This window comes from Anabrus simplex, chromosome 5 (assembly GCF_040414725.1).
Source record: "Anabrus simplex isolate iqAnaSimp1 chromosome 5, ASM4041472v1, whole genome shotgun sequence".
In the NCBI taxonomy this organism is placed as follows: domain Eukaryota; kingdom Metazoa; phylum Arthropoda; class Insecta; order Orthoptera; family Tettigoniidae; genus Anabrus; species Anabrus simplex.
Genome location: NC_090269.1, coordinates 24,885,402 through 24,906,699, shown reverse-complemented (window position 1 = coordinate 24,906,699; position 21,298 = coordinate 24,885,402). Strand labels below are relative to the sequence as shown.

Below are 21,298 nucleotides of genomic sequence, written 5' to 3'. Positions count from 1 at the left end.
CCCAACCCACTGTCCTTAGTATATCCCCCGAAACCTTATCAATTTCAGCTGCTTTTCTAGTTTTCAACTTTTGTATCTTACTGTAAAAGTAATTGCTGTCATAGGTAAATTTTAATACTTCTTTAGTATTAGACACCTCCTCTATCTGGACATTATCCTTGTAACCAACAATCTTTACATACTGCTGACTGAATACTTCTGCCTTTTGTAGATACTCGCATATACACTCCCCTTGTTCATTAATGATTCCTTGAATGTCCTTCTTGGAACCTGTTTCTGCCTTAAAGTACTTATACATACTCTTCCATTTTTCATTAAAATTTGTATGGCCGCCATTTATGCTTGCCATATCCTTAGCTGACTTCCTTGCTGGATTCAATTTCCTAGTAAGTTCCTTCAATTTCTCCTTACTTCCACAGCCATTTCTAACTTTATTTCTTTCCAACTTGCACCTCCTTCTTAGTCTCTTTACTTCTCTGTTATAATATAGTGGATCTTTACCATCCCTCACCCCCTTTAAAGGTACAAACCTATTTACACATTCCTCAACAATTGCTTTAAACCCATTCCAGAGTCTGTTTACATTTTTATTTACCGTTTTCCACCGATCATAATTACTTATTAAAAACTCCCTCATGCCTGTTTTATCCGCCATATGGTACTGACTAATAGTACTAATTTTAATATCTTCCTTTCTTTTACATCTATTTGTAATTACCACAAAAAAAGCTTCGTGATCACTAATACCATCAATTACTTCGGTTTCTCTATACAGCTCATCTGGTTTTTCCAGCACCACATCCAGAATATTCTTCCCTCTAGTTGGTTCCATCACTTTCTGAATAAGCTGCCGCTCCCATATTATCTTTTTGCCATTTTTGGTCATGCTTCCTGTCGTTTGTATTACCTTTTCCATTGACATTTGGTAAATTGAGATCACCCGCTACAATCACGTTCTTTTCCTTATCGTTTGCCACATAGCTGATTATCTTATCAAATAATATTCTGAATCAGCATCTGCGCTACCCTTTCCTGGTCTGTACACTCCCAAAGACATCAAGTTGTCTATTACCTTTAGAGATGAGCCTTACCCCTAGAATTTCGTGTTTGTCATCTTTAACTTTTCGTAGCTTACAAATTCTTCTTTCACCAGAATGAATACTTCCCCTTCTACCATTCCTCTCCTATCTCTACGATACAAGCTCCAGTTCCGTGAGAACATTTCTGTATCCATTATATCATTTCTCAGCCATGATTCAACTCCTATTACAATATCTGGTAAGTATATATCTATTAACATTTTTAATTCTATTCCTTTCTTTACAATACTTCTACACTTGAGCACTAATATTTTTATGTCATCCCTGCTTGTTTTCCAGTTCCCTGTTCCCTTAACACCGCCCCCTAGGCCACCCTGTTTCCCAGAATGTATCTCCATATAGCCCTTCTAAACAAACCACTGCGGTTTAAGTGAAGGCCATCTGAGCGCAGATCCGTATCTCCACTCTTGACTTCCACTTCACTGATGTTTATCCCTTCTATATCCTATTTACATTCCTGGATGCCTTTCTCAATATAAGTTACATGTTGAACAGCACTGGTGACAAATTACATCCCTGCCGTACTCCTTTATGTATGTACACATCTTGTACTTCACCATTTCTATTTATGATGCTTCGTTGGTTTTTGTAGAGTTCATGTACTATTCGTCTGTCTCTAAAATCTACACCAACACTAGTCATAATCTTCATTAACATATTCTAGTTCACATCATCGAAGGCTTTTCGTAATCCCATAAATGCAAAAATATCATGGTTTTCTTACGTCCAGAATTATGTATATTAACCTGTCGTAATATTAAGATAACGTCGCTTGTACCTCCGTTATCCATTATTCATCGTTATTTGTCATTGCTGTTACTGTTTATGGTTACTATGGCTAATATTCGTACATTTGTTCCGTGCAATTTATCTAATAATTTTCAAAGACTTGTAGTTATATTATATAGCTCTATATATGCTCATAGTGTTAAGGTATTTATTCTTATTATTGTTTGTGTTCCGAGGATTCTGTGGAACAGCAGAGGTGAAAGAATATGCAGGGGTGAATGGGTCTAACTACAAATGCTAAGAAAAGAAAAATTTAAAACTTAAACTGTAGGTTATATATTTTTAAAATTCAACTTTAGCAAATTTTATAACAATGAAACGTTAGGTAAAATGACAAGGCTTTAACCAAAACAAGAAAATCCTAAATTTAGAGACAATTTAACAATCTGGGCTTCAATCCTTGAGCTACTAGTCCAACTTTACCAAGGCTTAAATTTGTTCAAAGGGCAGCAATCCCCTAATTCCTGGAGCACTTACTCCCAACTCACAATATCAAGCCTTCAAAAGGCACTCAGTAATCTAATTTTGAAAAGAGCTAACAAGCTCTCAGTTAATCAAGCCTATTCAAGGCAACATCAAATTTTACAGTTACTTGCCATCAAGGCGCAACTTACAAAATTAAACGGGGGTATCTTGCACCCAACCTACTGGGCCTTAACAGAAAAAGAACAGGTTAAGTTAATGGCCCGACATACAAAAGGAATGGAGGCGTGAATTTTCACTCCTACATGAAACTTCTTAAAACCTAAAAGGCACTAGGCCGATGAAACAGGGGCTATTCTCAAACTATGGAGGTGACCCGTATAAGAAAGAAATATGAACATTACGGAAGAAAAGAAATTCAGTTACCAAAACGTAGTCACCTCAAATCAAAATGAAGGGGAGCTCGAGAGGGTAAAGCACTCTCCATCCCCGATTTACAGTTACAAATTTACTTAAGTTTTACATAAACTGGAAGAAATTTACATATTTATAGAGATAGGTTACATGGTAAAGGTTTCTGACCTTCCCCGCGTGTTAAACTGCTGAGCTAGCAAGAAATAAAAGATGTTAAGTGGCCATTACCTTGCTGAAGAGCTGATGCCTGATGAACGAGGCACATCCCGCCTTCTGCTACACTTCCATACACTGGGTTAGATATTGATCAAGTGGCCGAGAGACAGGAAAATCAGCAGTTTTTATACCCTCGGGGAAGGTTCGAGATCTTTCATGAATAATTAAGACACACCCACAGGTTTTTATTGGCTACAGTATACAGTTACACACAACATCGAAGAAGAAATACGGGATTGGCTGAAAATTAATTACAGAAATTATTGATTGCTTAACTTCAAAACTGGCGGTAAGAAAAGATTAATATTGCCAACCCACAAATGAAAGAACGAGGACACGTATGAGTACAAAATTTCTTTAAGAAAGTTCCTCTACTTCGCACCAGGGTGCATGATCACAGTTTTTAGGCAGTGATATCTATGAGAGAATGTCCAAACTTCTTGATAAATAGTAAACAAAAACACGTCGAAATTCACACAGTGACATCTTCAGAGGAAAGGCTTAAGTAGATCCAGGTTTAAGTCACTGTTTCTCCTGTAGAGGAGTACTTTAAGGCGGAAAATTCGAATGTGCGGCGTAGAGGTGTACCACCCGGTACAGTTTGTATTATTAAGGTCATTGTAATTAATGTGCTTTCTTTCTTAATGCGTTTACCGCCCAGAGTTGGTTGTTTCCTCGGACTCAGCGAGAGATCCTACCTCTACCGTCTCAAGAACAGTGTCCTAGAGCGTGAGACTTTGGGTCAGGGATAAAACTGGGGAGGACCTGTACCTCGCCGATCATCATCATCAATATTATTATTACTTCTGTAAATATTATGTCGTAGAAAGTAGTCTGTCACAGTCTCTTGTATTTGGGGAAGTACCCCTATTATGGGTCAGCCTCTGTGGTGTAGTTGGTTAATATCATTAGCTGCCACCCCCGGAGGCCCGGGTTCGATTCCCGGCTCTGCCACGAAATTTGAAAAGTGGTAAGAGTTCCCCTGTGTAGAGGGGTTTCGAGTCCCACCTCAGCCATCCTCGAAGTGGTTTTTCGTCGTGTCCCACTTCTCCTTCAGGCTAATGCCGAGATGGTATTTAACTTAAGGCCACCGACGCTTCCTTCCCTCTTCCTCGTCTATCCTTTCCAATCTTCCCATCCCCAAACAAGGCCTCTGTTCAGCTTTAGCAGTTGAGGTCACCTGGGCGAGGTACTGGTCCTCCTTCCCATTTTTATCGTGAAATCTGAGTCTAAATCCGTTTTGAAAATAGCGGTTTTATAATAATACTTTATCTTATGACAAAATTTTGCTTGTGAACTTTGATTCTTAGAAAAGTGAAATATGACAAATATCCTCTTGATAATCTTCTTCGTCGCTTCTGATTCATCATCAATTTCAGTTGTACTAATTACTTCTGCTTCATCAATCATACTTTCAACAGCATATTTTTAATGTGCTCCTACATTTAAATATTGATGCTTCATAATTACACAGCGGAGTACGTACACACATACACACACACACACACACACACAGGGAGAGAGAGAGAGAGAGAGAGAGAGAGAGAGAGACGTCTAGTGGCTGCGTTGACGATCACGTAAAACTACCTTGTGTTAGCTTTACTTAGATTTGATAGTCCGTGAAGTGAATTACTTTTTTTTTTTTGACAATTTGCTTTACGTCGCATCGACACAGACAGATCTTAGAGCAACGATGGAATTGAAAAGGGTAAGATATGGGAAGGAGGCGACTGTGGCCTTAATGAAGGTACAACTTCCTGAATTTGCCTGGTGTGAAATGAGAATCCATCTTCAGATCTGCCGATAGTGGGGTTCGAAACCACTATTTCCCGAAAGAAGGCTGACAGCTACATGACACAAACGGCATAGCCACTCGTATGCTTAGTATAAATGTTTAAAACATAACAAATTGTGCGTCTGAAGCAGAATATGTCCACATTTACTTATCGAAACAGATAATTAATTCAAAGAAAGCTAGATTGCATGCCAAAAGCCTGGATTAAATTCCAAATCTCTCTGCAGTGCTCATATGGTGTAAGAGTAGATGACGCTGTTGATGGTGATACGTCCGTCAGATGGAGACGTAAAACCTTGAGCAGACCTCTAGGTGCTATTCGACATGAACAGGCTATCTGCAGGCACCGGATTTCACCCTCACCGTTCCTACTATCCTACATCACGTCATCATTTCTTGTCATTAACTCCTCTAATAAGGTTGTCGTCAGGAAGAGCATCCGGTCGTAAAAACTCGCTACGAAGGTTCATCTCACTTCATAGCCGACATACAACCAGTACTACCAATCCAAAGAAGAGATAATATCAGCTTCAACAGCAGAGACAAAGTCAAGAATGGCAAAGTATCAAGAACAATGTTGCCAACTCAAATCTCCGTTTACCGCTGCATAATTTTTAAAAACCCGCTGAACTTTGATTAAGAACAGACGAATATTTCCCTCTTGGAATGTTTGGAACATATCGACGGCTTTCTTTTAAAATCTCGTAAGTCCGAATGCTCTCCCCATCCATTATATTCCTTAAGACTGGCCACGCCTCCCAGCCACATATTTAAATGCAGTCCATCAGAATAATTATTGTTGCGGTCATTTTCCTATGCCGATTTGTAAAGGAAAATGAACCTTAAGTACATTATACTGTAGGAGTGTGTAAATTCGCCATGCAAACAACATCCCTACAATACGGTACGGTAAGGTCCATTTTCCTTTAGACATTAGCAAAGGAAAATGAACACAGCGAAAATTATTCTGATGGACTGCATATAAATATATGTCCGGGAGGCGTGACCAGTCTTAAGGAATATAATGGGTGGGAAGAACATTTGGACATACGAGGTTTTAAAAGAAAGCCATCGATATCATTGTGTATGGAATGAAAATTCGTTATCCCATTTGGAGTTAATCCCTTTTCTTGAAGAGAAGTGCGTAAGATCTGTGAGAAGCGAAGTAAGTTGTCCATTCTATGGTTACCTGTACCTGAATTGATCTGATATTCAACAGAAATGATGATGTCCCCAAATTAAATCTTCAAACACATTTTTCGAGACGAAGTGTTCTTGTTATGAGGTGTTTATTACCGCCTTCCCTCTTCTACCGTCTCTATTCTCTCCTGGCTAATGTGTTCTATTTTTAGCTCAGGATTGACAGCCTGGTGTGAGCCCTGGCAGTCATTAACATTGCACGAGCATCCCATGACGTCTCTCTGACGTTTTCCTCTAGCGATGGTCTGGGGTTGAGCCAAACCCCAGTATACCCGACAATTTTCGCTATCCCGTGCACATGCATCTCATCAGGGTGCCACAGTCAGGATTATGCTTATTAAAATTATACACACTGCCATCTCCTCTACAGTTTTTCAGTATGTTTTTGGACCTATTACTGATATTTTCTTATTTTTCTCATTCTTTCCTGGTTTTCATTTTATTTTCTATATTTAAGGTCCCCGAGACAATGAAAATAACCAATTAAGGCTAAAATCCAGGATCAGGCCGGGAATCGAACTCGGGGTCCAAAGACCAGCACGCTAACCATTTAGTCATGGAGTCGGACTTCAATGACAATCGACAGTATATATATTTTAATTTGTAATCAGATATTACGGTAAATTAATAACTTTAACCCTATAATATCTTGTGTCACATACATTGTCACAGAATGGATTAAAATTGAAAGTCATGACCAGGGAAAGGATTTAGATGTACTAATAATTAATAAAATATATACATATATATTGAATTACTTTTTATTGAAATATGGAATCTTTCTTTCTTTCTTTCTTTCTTTCTTTCTTTCTTTCTTTCTTTCTTTCTTTCTTTCTTTCTTACCGGGTGAGTTAGCCGTGCGGTTAGGAGTGCGCGGCTGTGAGCTTGCATTCGGGAGATAGTGGGCCCGAACCCCACTGTCGGCAGTTCTGAAGATAGCTTTCTCTGGTTTCCCATGTTCACACCAGTCAAATGCTGGGACTGTATATTAATTAAGGCCACGGGCACTTCCTTCCCACTCCTAACCATTTCCTATCCCATCGTCGCTATAAGACCTATCTGTGACGGTGCGACGTAAACCAACTAGAAAAATGGTAAAAGAGTCACGTATTGCTGCGGATCTGTTGCGACTATATATAGAATACTTTACCAGTCCTTGTCAGTGTGAAAGCCGTGAAGTCTTGGTTCAGACTTGTGAAGTGCTGAGTGAAAAATGCTCATTAAAGAATCGCAATAGTGGAGGGGTACTAGGTACAGACAGGCGTAGTAGTTACTTTTGGGTTAAGGAGTATTTCGACGGCTTTCTTTTAAAACATCGTATGTCCAAATGTTCTTCCTACCCATTATATTCCTTAAGACTGGTCACGCCTCCCGATCATATATTTATATGCAGTCCATCAGAATAATTTTCGCTGTATTCATTTTCCTTTGCTAATGTCTAGAGGAAAATGGACCTTATCGTACCGTATTGTAGGGATGTTGATTGCTTGGCAAATTTACACACTCCTACAGTATAATGTATTTAAGGTTCATTTTCCTCTACAAAACGGCAGAGGAAAATGACCATAACGAAAATCATTCTTTTGGACTGCATATAAATATGGGACTGGGAGGCGTGACCAGTCTTAAGGAATATAATGGATAGGAAGAGTATTCGGACTTACGAGATTTTTAAAGAAAGCCATCGAACTGTTAGAGACATTAAAGGGTGTTCAAACTGAAACTTACATTAAAATGAGAAGCGAGATGAAAACTACTACAAAAAATGGGGGACAAACAAAACTACATAAAGGAACAAATCGATGGGTTTCTTTAAAAAACTCGTAAGTCCGAATACTCTTCCTATCCATTATATTCCTTAAGACTGGTCACGCCTCCTGGTCGTATATTTATATGCAGAGCAAAAGAATAATTTTCGTTATGGTCATTTTCCTCTGCCAATCTGTAAAGGAAAATGAACCTTAAGTACACTATACTGTAGGAGTGTGTAAATTTGCCATGCAATCAACATCCGTACAATACGGTACGGTAAGGTCCTTTTCCTTTAGACATTAGCAAAGGAAAATGAACACAGCGAAAATTATTCTGATGGACTGCATATAAATATATGTCCGGGAGGCGTGACCAGTCTTAAGGAATATAATGGATAGGAAGAACATTTGAACATACGAGGTTTTAAAAGAAAGCCATCGAAATGGAAAAGCTGTCTTATTCAACCATTACCTGGTATCAATATCTTCAAAACATTTCCTACGAGTTTCTCCCACTGACATATGCTTGACAATTGCAACTTTCCTTGTACTGTACTTACATTATGAGAATAACAAAAAGTCAAACATTTTTAACCATACCTATCGCATGTTGACAGTCCTAAGTTTGTGTAAAATGGGAAGGGAAATGTTATGGCACTGTTGTTAGCTGATGGGAATCAACACGGACGCTATGGGAAAATGAGATGGCAACTAATGGGAATCAAGACGTCCTTTTCGGAATCAATTTGAGGTCAGCCACTTCGGCAGCCGGTACAATTCCTATCCTCGTCGCTATATGGGGAGTTTCATTCATTCATTTCCTGAACGGTCGAATGAGTGGAAACAGGCTGTGGATTTTCAATTAAGTCAACTGGATTGTATCTTCCTGTCGTGGGCAGAGGAAGCTGGCATATGACCAACTGGGCAACTTAGCCGGTATTCTTATTCTTCCAAAATTTATATAGCTGGTACTGGTAATTGCAATGGAACAACATAGCACAGTGGCACGACGCTATGCACGGCCCATTTCATGCGCCCAAAGCGCTCTCCCAACGCCGAACGACGCACCACGTCGTGGGTGATTTAGCTCGCCTCATACATCACGACCGCCGTGTGAAGTGTAGCAGTGCCTCCATTCATGAAAGCGGGAGAAAAGAGCAGTGTATCAACGAACGGCTTCCATTTGACGGTACAAAACAGTGCTTCCTACACCCACATGTATCACTTCATTCTTTTCCTGAGCGGTAGGGGAATGGGCTCTTCTTCCGAGAGGGAGATTCATTCGATGGTATTGTAGTGTCGAAATCAACCTACCGAGTTGTGACTGAACGGTTCTCGCCATGTAGCTCTTTATATTTTATCTTATAATCGAGAGATAGTGGGTTCAAACTCCATTGTCGGCAACTCTGAATATTATAGGATAAATGCTCCGGCTGCACCTTCATTAAGGCTATGGTCACTTCCTTTCCATTCCTAGTCTTTTGCTATCTTATTGGTGCCAAAATTCCTGCCTGAGTTAGTGCGACGTTACCCACCAGCTATAATAATAATAATAATAATAATAATAATAATAATAATAATAATAATAATAATAATACAGAGTTAGGGTCGCGCAGTTGTGAGCATGCATTCGGAAGATGGTGGGTTAGAATCCCACAATCGGCAGCCCTGAATATGGTTTTCGGTGGTTTCTCATTTTCAAACCAGGCACATGCAGGGATTTTGCGTTAATTTAGGCCACGGCCGCTAGGTTCCCTTTCCCATCTTTTCGTCACAGAAAACTTCCGATCAGTTAGTGTAAATTTAAACCAGTAGATTATTAATAATAATTGTACCAGGAAGTACACCTCAACTCCGCACAATCAAAATAAGCGCCTTAATGAACTCCTCTACCGACCAAAATGTGAATTTGCTACTACATAAAGTTGAGACTTTAATCAGAAGTTGTCACTACTGAAACATTAGGCCTAAGTAATTGTGTTATTGTGAAGTTTCCTAAACTGATAGGATTTCTATTGGTTTTGTTTTTGTTGTACATCAAGAAGTTTGGACGTTTTTCCACACATGTCACTACCAAAAAACTATAGTAATGCACTCTGGTGCAAGGTAAAGGAAGTTGTTATTGAAAGAAATGTTGTGTTTATAGGTTTTCTCAACTTTCATTTGTTTTCTTTATGTAATTCTAGGTTTGCAACACTTATGTCTCATTCCGCCAGTTTTGAATCTGGAAAATGAAAATTTTCTGTAATTAATTTTCAGCCTATCACAGGCTTCTTGTTCGGTTTTAAGTGTTACTTTTGGGTTCAGCCAATAAAAATGAGAGGGTGTGTCCGGATTAAACCAGAATCCCCTCGAACCTTCCCTGAGGGTATATAAGTTGCGGCTTATGAAGTTTCCTTGTCTCTTGATCGTCGTCTTTCTGAGTGTGTGTGTTTTAAGCCAGGAGGCGGGACGCCTCATTCTTCGGCAGGCAGAACATCAGCCAGGTAATGACCACCAGACTTAGTTTTCAGTAGCTAACTCCGCAGCTTTATCCGAGGGGAAGGTCCGAATTCTTAACTATGTAGCAAAACTTTTCTAAAATATATATTTTCTTTCGGCTAATGTAAAACTTCATAAAGTCTTTAACTGTAAATCGGGGATAGAGAGTGAGTTACCCTCTCGAGCTCCCCTTCATCTTGGTTAGAGGTGACTACTATTTCGTAACTGTTTTCTTACTGTAATGTATAAAATTTATTTCCATACGGGTCACCTCAGTAGCTTGGGACTAGCCCCTGTTTCGTCGGGCCCAAAGCTCTGTTAGGGTTTTAATATTTCATTATCTAGGAGAGCAAGTGTAGGCCTCCATTCAGTTTGTGTTCGGGCCATTTATTTAACCTGTTCTTTTTCCGCAAAGGCCCCGTAGGTTGGGTACCAGATATCCCTGTGTAAAACTATTTCCGTTTGTAAATCGTGCCTTGTGAGGCCAGAGAGTATAAGACTTGGATGTAATGTTGCATTGAGTAGGCTGGAAGAAATCGAGAGCATGTAAGCTCTTTCATAAGTTTTGGTAATAGTGAAGGGTGCCTCTGTAAGGCTAGAGATTGTAATTTATGGAGCAAGTGCTCTTGATTTGGGGGGTTTCTGCCTTTGACTAAATTATACCTCATTGTGAATTGTAAATTTTGTAAACTTGAGCTTGTAGCTCAGAACTTGTAAATCGAGGGCTTGAAGCCCAAAATTGTTAAATTCCCTATTCTGGGGTGTTCCACCCTTGTTTGGCGTTGTACCTGAGATATCATTGTTTTTTTCACTAAAAATTGTTATGTTTGTTGTTTTTGAAGAAATACAACCTTCAGGTCAAATATTAAATTAATTTTGGTATTGTAGATAGACCCATTCTCACCAGCACCTTTCACCTCTTTCTGCTCCACGGATATCTACTTAATAATAATAATAATAATAATAATAATAATAATAATAATAATCCGCCTCTGTGTTTTAGTGGTTAGTGTGATAAGCTGCTTCACCCCGGAGGCCCGGGCTCCCTACCTGGCTCTGCCACGAAATTTGAACAGTGGACCGAGGACTGGATGATCTTTCTGGATCTTTCATGATAGACAAAACATTTTAACTTATAGAACTTATTTCATAAGCGCGACTATTTTACGCCATAACTGAAGTTTACTGTATTTTGCTGAACGGCTCTGAGCAGCGACGTCGATTGTTGAATGCGATGCACGAACGACTGACTCTTATTACGAAGAATGAAATTTAACCTACATTTTGTTCCTATTCACTCAGATCTATGGCAAGTAATTTTGAAAAGATTAATATATTAAATAGCCAATGCAGGGGAAGCAAAATTTACTCCTGAGGTGTGAATGAATAACATTTGCGTTCGCAATTACAATTGAAATTGCTGCCTTATAGGATTTACTGTATAACTGTATTCAGCTGGTGTCTTGTTAATGCAAACTTTATCTTTGACTACAAAGGGAATATTGGAAGGGATAGACAAGGAAGAAGGAAGCTTGATAATGATGATGCTTGTTGTTTTTAGGGGCCTAACATCGAAGGTCATCGGCCCCAAGGAAGGAAGCAGCTGCGGCCTTAAGTTAGGTACCATCCCAGCATTTGCCTGGAGAAGAAGTGTGGAAACTACGGAAAACCACTCCGAGGAAGACTCAGGTTGGAATCGAAACTCTTCCACTGAGTTGAATTCCTGAGGTTTTATTCATGAAAAGGAAAATTATCATAATATATTTACAAATTTGACAGATCTGATATAATTGCGTACTTACGTGTAATAAGGTTGGCTGTGACAATTTGGTCTGAAGTGAGTTTCCAGTGAAATAACGTTGCTCGTTATTCCCTCCACAAGTTATTAAGTAGTCTAGGAGAAATTTCGTTCTTAAATATAGTTTATTTTGATCGCTAATGTTGGCTTCCCTGGAAGAACGTTGGAAGTTATACAAGATGGCTGATGCTTCGTGTTCTAAGCTGACACCATCAGCTGTTAAAAAAGTGAATTTATCTAGGAAAACCTAACTCGACTTTCTTAAAATGGAAATACAATGCCATGAAGATTGCAAGGAACAGTGGGAAAGAGTAATAATAATAATAATAATAATAATAATAATAATAATAATAATAATAATAATAATAATAATAATAATAATCGTATGGCCTCAGCTACCGTGTGCAGACATTTCAATTTGACGCCATCTGGCTGTCTGCTCGTCAATTTCGACGTTCCGTTTTACTCTAGGCCCACTAGATGGCAGACAGAGTAAACCGGATCTCTCTTGGGTGTCTGTGGCTGAGATTTTAATGTCGTCGGGTAAACACCAAATGTGTCACCAGAGATCTTTTACATGCCGACATCGCACGACATGGAGTGTCGAATGGACTTTTTTTCCGCCGTTCAAAAATCCGACTACCCCTGCCGGGTTTGAACCCGCTATCTTGCGATCCGGAGGCCAACACTCTACCGCTGATCCACAGAGGCAGCTTGGGAAAGAGTATTCTAATCGGAAAGGAAAGGTTGTCCAAGGTAAAAGGTGGAAAAACCTTGGATGTTACAGTTGTTGAATTTTATATGAATACAGCCCTACTGCAGACACATGCATCATACATCATCATTATAGACCGTTATGCCTTTCAGTCCGAAAGCTTCTGTGAATTTACTAAATATCGCCACAATCCTCTATTTACAACTAGTGCTGTGGCCTTATTTGCTTCTATACCTCTCTAAATCGTTAGAAACTGAGTCTAACCATCGTCGTCTTGGTCTCCCTCTACTTCTCTTACCCTCCATAACAGAGTCCATTATTCTCCTAGGTAAACTATCCTCCTCCATTCGCCTCATATGACCCCACCACCGAAGCCGGTTTATGGGTAAAGCTTCATCCATCCAGTTCATTCCTAAATTAGCCCCTATCTCCTCATTCCGAGTACCCTCCTGCCATTGTTCCCAGCTGTTTGTACCAACAATCATTCCCTCTACTTTAATTTCTGTTACTTCTAACTTATGAATGAGATATCCTGAGTCCACCCAGCTTTCGCTCCCGTAAAGCAACGTTGGTCTGAAAACAGACTGATATAAAGATAGTTTCGTCCGACAGCTGACTTCCTTCTTACAGAATACTCTTGATCGCACCTGTGAGCTCACTGCATTAGCTTTACTGCACCTTGATTCAATCTCACTTACTATATTAACATCCTGGGAGAACACACATCCTATATCGATGGCTTTCTTTTAAAACCTCGTATGTCCAAATGTTCTTCCTACCCATTATATTCCTTAAGACTGGTCACGCCCCCCGGTCATATATTTGTATGCAGTCCATCAGAATAATTTTCGCTGTATTCATTTTCCTTTGCTAATGTCTAAAGGAAAATGGACCTTACCGTACCGTATTGTAGGGATGTTGATTGCATGACAAATTTACACACTGCTACAGTATAATGTATTTAAGGTTCATTTTCCTCTACAAATCGGCAGAGGAAAATGACCATAACGAAAATTATTCTTTTGGACTGCATATAAATATGGGACTGGGAGGCGTGACCAGTCTTAAGGAATATAATGGATAGGAAGAGTATTCGGACTTACGAGGTTTTTAAAGAAAGCCATCGATATGCTTGAAATTATCTACCTGTTCCAGCTTTGTATCACCAATCTGACATTCACTTCTGTTTAATTTCTTACCTACTAACATCAATTTAGTCTTCAAAGGGCTAATTACAATATTGCACCTATTTTCAAGATCCAAGATATTAGTACATTGGTAATATCCAACAATTTTGAATATTTGACTAGACTTCATCTCTTGTTTCTAGATGATTTACAGATAAATGTAATAGAAATAACCTAAGTTTCAGGTTAAGTCTTGGAACTGGATAAAATACAACATAATAAGTAACTTGAAAGGTTCAAAAGACCTGCACCTGGCGAGCTGAACCCATCCTGGGATCTCCCGGCACTAAAAGCCATACGCCATTTCATTTCATTTCACTTGAAAGGAATTATACTGACGATCATTATTCAAAACTTTCACGAATGGTAGTGTTTATTAGCTATTCATTTTCTCCTCTTGTAGGATCGAGTTTGCTCCTACATGAGCTGAGACGTACACGCAAATTTATGGACGTTGATAAGATGATGCAAGAGTTGGACACCTTCTACAGTAGAGATTACAATGAGCAGACTGCATTCCTGGGTGACCATATGAGTATAAATGAAGCCAGTAAGAGGCCTGGGAAGTCAGATGCAACATCAAGCGTTGTTTTCTTGTTATGCGAAAGTGCAAGGCGAGTTAATGCAAGTGTGCCAAAGTGTTTTGTGTCACATATCAGATATTATCTTTTAGAATAGTAAAAATGTTTCATGGTAAAAGAAGGGTTATCTTCTGAAAATGTGTCCCGTTATGGAACCAAAATACAGGGGCAAAAAACATTCAGCCAGAGGATGCGTATATGAACACTGAAACATCACTGTAAGCTTATTGTATAAATCTTCCATCCTTTTATTTTGTGTTTTCTGAAGTTTAAAAAACGCCCTGTGAAAATGTATCGATGGCTTTCTTTTAAAACCTCGTATGTCCAAATCTTCTTCCTACCCATTGTATTCCTTAAGACTGGTCACGCCTCCTGGTTATATATTTGTATGCAGTCCATCAGAATAATTTTCGCTGTGTTCATTTTCCTTTGCTAATGTGTAAAGGAAAATGGACCTTACCGTACCGTATTGTAGGGATGTTGATTGCATGGCAAATTCACACACTCCTACAGTATAGTGTATTTAAGGTTCATTTTCCTTTACAAACTGGCAGAGGAAAATGACCATAACGAAAATTATTCTATTGGACTGCATATAAATATGGGACTGGGAGGCGTGACCAGTCTTAAGGAATACCATGGATAGGAAGAGTATTCGGACTTACGAGGTTTCTAAAGAAAGCCATCGATATAAATATGTGACTGGGAGGCGTGACCAGTCTTAGGGAATATAATGGATAGGAAGAGTATTCGGACTTACGAGGTTTTTAAAGAAAGCCATCGATATTTGTACAGGCTACGGCAGGACCGTGAATTAGATCCAACCTTCTTCCACCGGAAAGCTGGCAAAATAACATTTATTCAACACATTATAATGGAGAAAATAGAAAGTGTCATGGAAGTATATTGTTTGGTTTGCGATGAATCTTATTTTGATATTTCCATTGACATACTTTATGTTTTCATACCCCAAATTTGTATTTGTTTCCCCTGAAAATTTGGCCAAGTGTTACATCCAACATTATTCCACGGAGGTACTCAATTGTCAAAATTGTCGCGCCCGTCAAGTTTTATGAAATAGGACCCAGATTTAGATAAGGTAAAAACTACTGCCACAATGCTTCCCCATCCTTCAATGAGCATTCGTTGCTGGTATTTCAGGCTATCGTCCAGCTTTTACTTCCCTCCCTCGACAAAGTAATAACTCCATTTCTACATTACAATTAAAACGATAAGTGAGGAAGACACAACGCAGCGGTGTGCGCAGCTGAAGACTCAGCTCACTCTAATGCCGTGGCAACGAAAACAATGGCGCGTGCACGGACGCCACAGATAACGTGCATGCATGTAGACACCTCCCCACGGGTTTCATATGGAAATGAGCTCACTTTTCAAAAGCGTGCGCGAGTAACAAGTTGAGATGTTTGGAATCCAAACAGCTACGGTGGTGGGTCTTCTTCTTCAAACAAACTAAATTGCAACTCAAACAATAAGTGAGCTTATAGGGTAGGTCGAGACTCGATCATAATACGGTTAGCCCCCGAAGACTAGGGTAATAATTAGACGGCTAGCTTCCGAATTTATCAAAACAATTTCAAGATACACCGAAATATAGAGAGTTTAAGTAAACAGGCAAAGCTCTCATGAATAAAATCCCATTGGCTTAAATATGAATAATATCTCGAGTTACCCTCCTAAAAATAACTAAAAGATTTCTCATACTTGTATGGAATAGCTCTCGACTGACAACGAAATCTATACATGAGTTCTATTCCTATATACTTTATAACATTCTATAGTGTGTCTGAGGACCTATTCCCCAAATTCTTGGCATGGTACATTTCAAAAATTGAATAATCTAATAAATTATTATGCAATTTATCTAACGTTTCTTCATTTGCTACAGGCTTTTAGAGACGGCAGAGTGTCAAAATTTTGCTCCACAGGAATTCTTCAACGTGCTGGGACCAACGATCCAGTACTGTCAAATTCTGTAAAAGCAAGCAACCTTGCAGTCATACGTGACTGTTCATATCGTGATCATTTCTTTCTTGCTGTGTTGCTGAAGTTTACGTGTAGTACCGACGAAATGCTTCTAATGCCGTTACATGATAAAGCATGCCGTAGTCGATCATCTTAATTGCGGCAACTTAAAGCTCCGGTATACTTTATAGTGAATTATATTGCGTGTAGGAAATTCAAAGGCTATATTCCTCTATGTTAAATGTATTCTTTCCAATTTGCTTTATGTCTTACCGACTCCGTCGAGTCTTATGGCGACGATGTGGTAGAACAGGGCTGCGAATGTTAAGGAAGTTACCGTGGCCTTAATTAAGGTACAACCCCAGCATTTGCATGTGTGAAAAGAGGAAACCATGGAATACCATCTATAGGGCTGATGAAGTTGCGTTCGAACCCTCTATTTCTCGATTGCAGGCTAATAGCTACAGACCTCGAACCACAAGTCAACTCCCCTGGATCTTAAATCTATGAATGCCACGCTGCAACATTGTATTTAATAAAGTAAAGTAGACATTGAACTAAATTTCTCAGGTACTCTCAGTAATCCAGCACACTCACTAATTCGGCACCCTTCGGTGCAAGGAATGGACATATTAACGAGAATCTAGTGCAGGGCCTCTCAAACGCCCAAAATCTCACGTGTGCAAACTGAGGCGCAGAGTTCCTGTGCACAGTGCATCGGTCCCACCCGGCTCGGCTCGGACCAACGCTTCGTCTCTGGGCTACTCGGCTAAGCTCAGCTCAACTCGGCTCGAATCTGGAGCGCTACAGAGCAAGTGAGGAAGAGGGAGACAGGCGGAGCAAGTGAGGCAGAGGGAGACAGGCGGAGCGAGCGAGACAGGCATGGGAAGGAGGGAAACAGCGCTATTACTCCAAATCGAGGAGTGGGGGTCTGCATTCTGGTCAACCAACAAAAGTCGTCTTTTGCACCGTGCACAGTGCAATCGGGTTAGCCTCGACGTGGTTGCTCGAAAGGAAGCTTGAGGAGAACTGTTGAAGAAGAAATCATGGAAGCTGGGAAGTCGTGGAATGAAGTGATGCAGTGACCGAGCAAGTGGCGGCACGGTTTGGAATAGCTACCAGCTTGCATTCGGGAGATAGTGGATTCGAACCCCACTGTCGGCGGCCCTGAATATGGTTTTCCATGGTTTCCCATTTTCACACCAAGCAAATGCCGGGGCTGTGCCTTAATTACCCACTCTATCGTCGCCATAAGACCGATCTGTGCTGTCGCTGCGACGTAAAGCAAATTCGCAAAACAAAAACAAATAAGAAAGAATAAAATAGAAGCGACGCAATTGACTGCTAAAAGGCCAGTTAGAGGGTCATTCCTGCTATTCTATATGATGCACAATAGAAAATAAATCAAGTAATTCAATCGAAATAAACTTTCAACATAGGGTATTAGGTCGTCTTCCTCACATAAAGCACGTGTTGAAGAGATGTTAAGCACAGAAAAAAATGGCCAAATGGGCACCGGTGGGATCCGAAGCCAGAACTTCCCGATGTCTCGTCGGTTGTTCTACCAGTTGAGCTATGGGAACTAATACTAATTATATTAAACTAGAGGAGCCGTGCTGCTCTGCAACATTCGTTATAAACAGGCCTTCTAAACTCGTCTTTATATCGATGGCTTTCTTTAAAATCCTCGTAAGTCCGAATACTCTTCCTATCCATTATATTCCTTAAGACTGGTCACGCCTCCCAGTCAGATATTTATATGCAGTCCAAAAGAATAATTTTCGTTATGGTCATTTTCCCCTGCCGATTTGTAAAGGAAAATGAACCTTAAGTACATTATACTGTAGGAGTGTGTGAATTTGCCATGCAATCAACATCCCTACAATACGGTACGGTAAGGTCCATTTTCCTTTAGATATTAGCAAAGGAAAATGAACACAGCGAAAATTATTCTGATGACTGCATACAAATATATGACCGGGAGGCGTGACCAGTCTTAAGGAATATAATGGGTAGGAAGAACATTTGGACATACGAGGTTTTAAAAGAAAGCCATCGATATGCTTGTCGTAATCATATTGTTCTGGCTGCTCTTTTCTATGGTTTTATTAACATTTAATAAAAAGTGCGTTATAGTTTTCCGCAGTTCGTAGTCAGAATGAATGCATTCTGACGTCATCATGCCGTCTGTTTGGTAAATTTCTATCCATATATTCGCTTTCTTTTATCTTGCAGTTCTTGATGTAAAACCTGGTGTTGTGTCACGGAAGGCAAATATATATTTTAATCGGAGTTCTTCTAGTTCGTCTTGTGAGCTCATACATTAGTCTCTCAAAGGAGCGGTTTTTACCAGGCAGAGAACTTTTTTAAAAGATATATGGCCTTCAATCTGTTTAGTGTAACTAGGTTATCCTTCGGTAGGCGTTCCCAGATAATGTCTAAGGAGTACGTTATGATGCGGTCTGTTTGCACGTAGACGTTTTTTTAAATCTCAGCAGTATGTAAGTTATTAGGAACGCTCTGCCATCTATTGAATATATTTGGAAGTTGGGAAAGGTTATAGAATCAAGGCTGCATGCAATGACACTACTAGGGATGAAAATCACATGTATCAGGATATTAATGAAAGTGTCAGTCACTTAGCAACCTGCTAAGTACAGAATGTATTGCGGGTTAGGGTAAGCCTTCGCCTGTAATTATTAGAATGGTCCTTTAGTGGTTTGATTTTATGATTACTCAAAGTTGGCTGAACTTAGAGACCCATCAATGCGTCATGATTCACCGGCAGGCAATTCGGGAGAGAATAAACAGAAATGAAGCAAATTGGTTCAGTAGAACGGAGGGAAAAATTTACCAAAGCTGTTTTAGTAAACCCTTTTAATATAAAGTTTTAATTCTTCCCCTGAAGGGGGAGGCGGGCAGCCTAGACGGTGACGTCGCCTCTCAGGACAGGAGATTTGTATCTGAGAAAGAGATGTGTGGAAGAGGTGAGGGGGTTGGCGGCCGTGGCCTATACCAGGGATTCGCCTTAGTGCAGCAGAATGAAAAACTACGGAAAACCATTCTCAGGACAACCGACTGTGGGGACCAGTCCCTCTCTGTCTCCAGAGCCGTGGCCACCAATCTTCTGGACGGATGGTCCGTCGGAGTGCAGAACTATCGGACCAGGGCTACTCTGCGTCCATCGACCTCGTTATAACTGGTTTCGATTATATTTAGAAAGTTAATAAAATATGAGCGGTAAACATGGATGGGGAACACGTCCCTGTTAATATCCATGTTATTCCCACAGAATCACTAAGCCCAACACTTCTTTTACATTTTTACAATTACAGAATTGTTCAAAACTGAACTCTAGAGAAACATCAAAGTGGATAAGTAAAACAACACTGTTAATGATGTTATAATTTATTATTTATTCTAAGTACACAATGTTTATTGCAGATGAGAACGAACTTGAGAACGTTAAAAGTTACTGAATTACTCAGTATCTGGTTCACATGTTGTAAGAGCAGTGGAATGAAATACACAGCAAGAAACAGTATGTATTAGGAGTCCGGTAACAAAGCGATTTACACGTCTTCCCACTTGAGTTGTCGGTATGGAGCTTCTGCCTCGCTGCCTCGACGTAGCCGCGAGAGAGCCTCTAGCTGCTCACCGACATCAGCACTCTGAAAAATAATAGCACAGGTCTGCATTAGAACAACCACAGGAGGGAGAACATTCAAAATATACATGAAAAAAGGCAACATGATTTTGTTTTATTCATCACTATGGCAAAATCGTAGAATGTGTAAGATCAGTTCACCGTGCAGAGTTGGCCTTTCCCCCAGACTCGGCGAGAGATCCTATCTCTACCGCCTCAAGGCAGTATCATGGAGACCGAGACATTTGATTTTGGGATAAAACTGGGCAGGAGGACCAATACCTCTCCCTGGCTGCCTCACCTGCTATGTTAAACAGGGGCCTTGTTGGGAATGGAAAGATTGGACGAGATGGGCAAGGAAGAGGGAACGAAGCGGCTGTGGCCTTAAGAAAGGTGCCGTCCCATCATTTTTCCGGAGAAGCGGAGAAACCACGGAAAACCATTTCGAGGATGGCTGAGGTGGGAATCGAACCCCCTCTGCTCTACTCAGCTGTCCTCCCGAGGTTGAGTGGACTCCCTTCCAGTCCTAGTACCAAGTTTCAAATTTCGTGGTAGTGCTGGAAATCGTTCCCGACCCTAATCACACTAACCACTACACCACAGTGACGGATAACACTACAATATCGTCCACAAAAGAAGTGTGTCATAGTTTTCCAAAGAAGGCCTCTTCGTGGTGGTGATGATGGTTTTAAGTGAAATTATAACTAGGCAACCATCTTCTATTAACTCTAAAATTAGAAAAGGTTCGGCACTTGAAAAAATGGAGTTATCGGCCAAATAAATAAAAGGGCAACGAAGGGCGTGAAAATTAAAAACACCCTAGGTCTCGATACCTAACACCGTTGCGGTCGGAAAAGAAGAACCGCTGACCAAGGCAGGTAGGGTAGGGTAGATGAAAGTGAGGAGCCTGGCACAAGTAAGTGGAAGCAATGACTTGACTCAGTTAAGGGTCCCGTGTTCGCCAACCCATGCTCCCAAATTGAGAGCCCCTGGAGCCCCTGTTAGTAGCTTCTTACAACGGGGTGGGGATACCGGGGTTATTATTCTTCCGCACCCAACCACAGGGGGATTTTCGAAAGAAGGCCTCGTGGTGGCGGTGGTGATTATTGTCTTAAGCCGAACTAGATAACCATCCTCTATTAACACTAAAAATGGAAGGGGCTCCAACACTTCGAAAAATGAAATTATCGGCCAAAAAGCAAGTGCCATGAAAGGGGTG

At 40.2% G+C, this 21,298-nt stretch overlaps 1 protein-coding gene across 1 annotated transcript in view; it reads right to left on the bottom strand.

The window, feature by feature from the left end:
- Positions 1-19,825: 19,825 nt before the first annotated feature.
- The window catches only part of croc (crocodile), a 402,739-nt gene continuing 401,266 nt past the window's right edge, over positions 19,826-21,298 (bottom strand). Inside the window, exon 2 of the mRNA XM_067147908.2 lies at positions 19,826-20,104. The gene's annotated coding sequence lies outside the window, so the exon portion shown is untranslated. The remainder of the gene's footprint in view (positions 20,105-21,298) is intronic.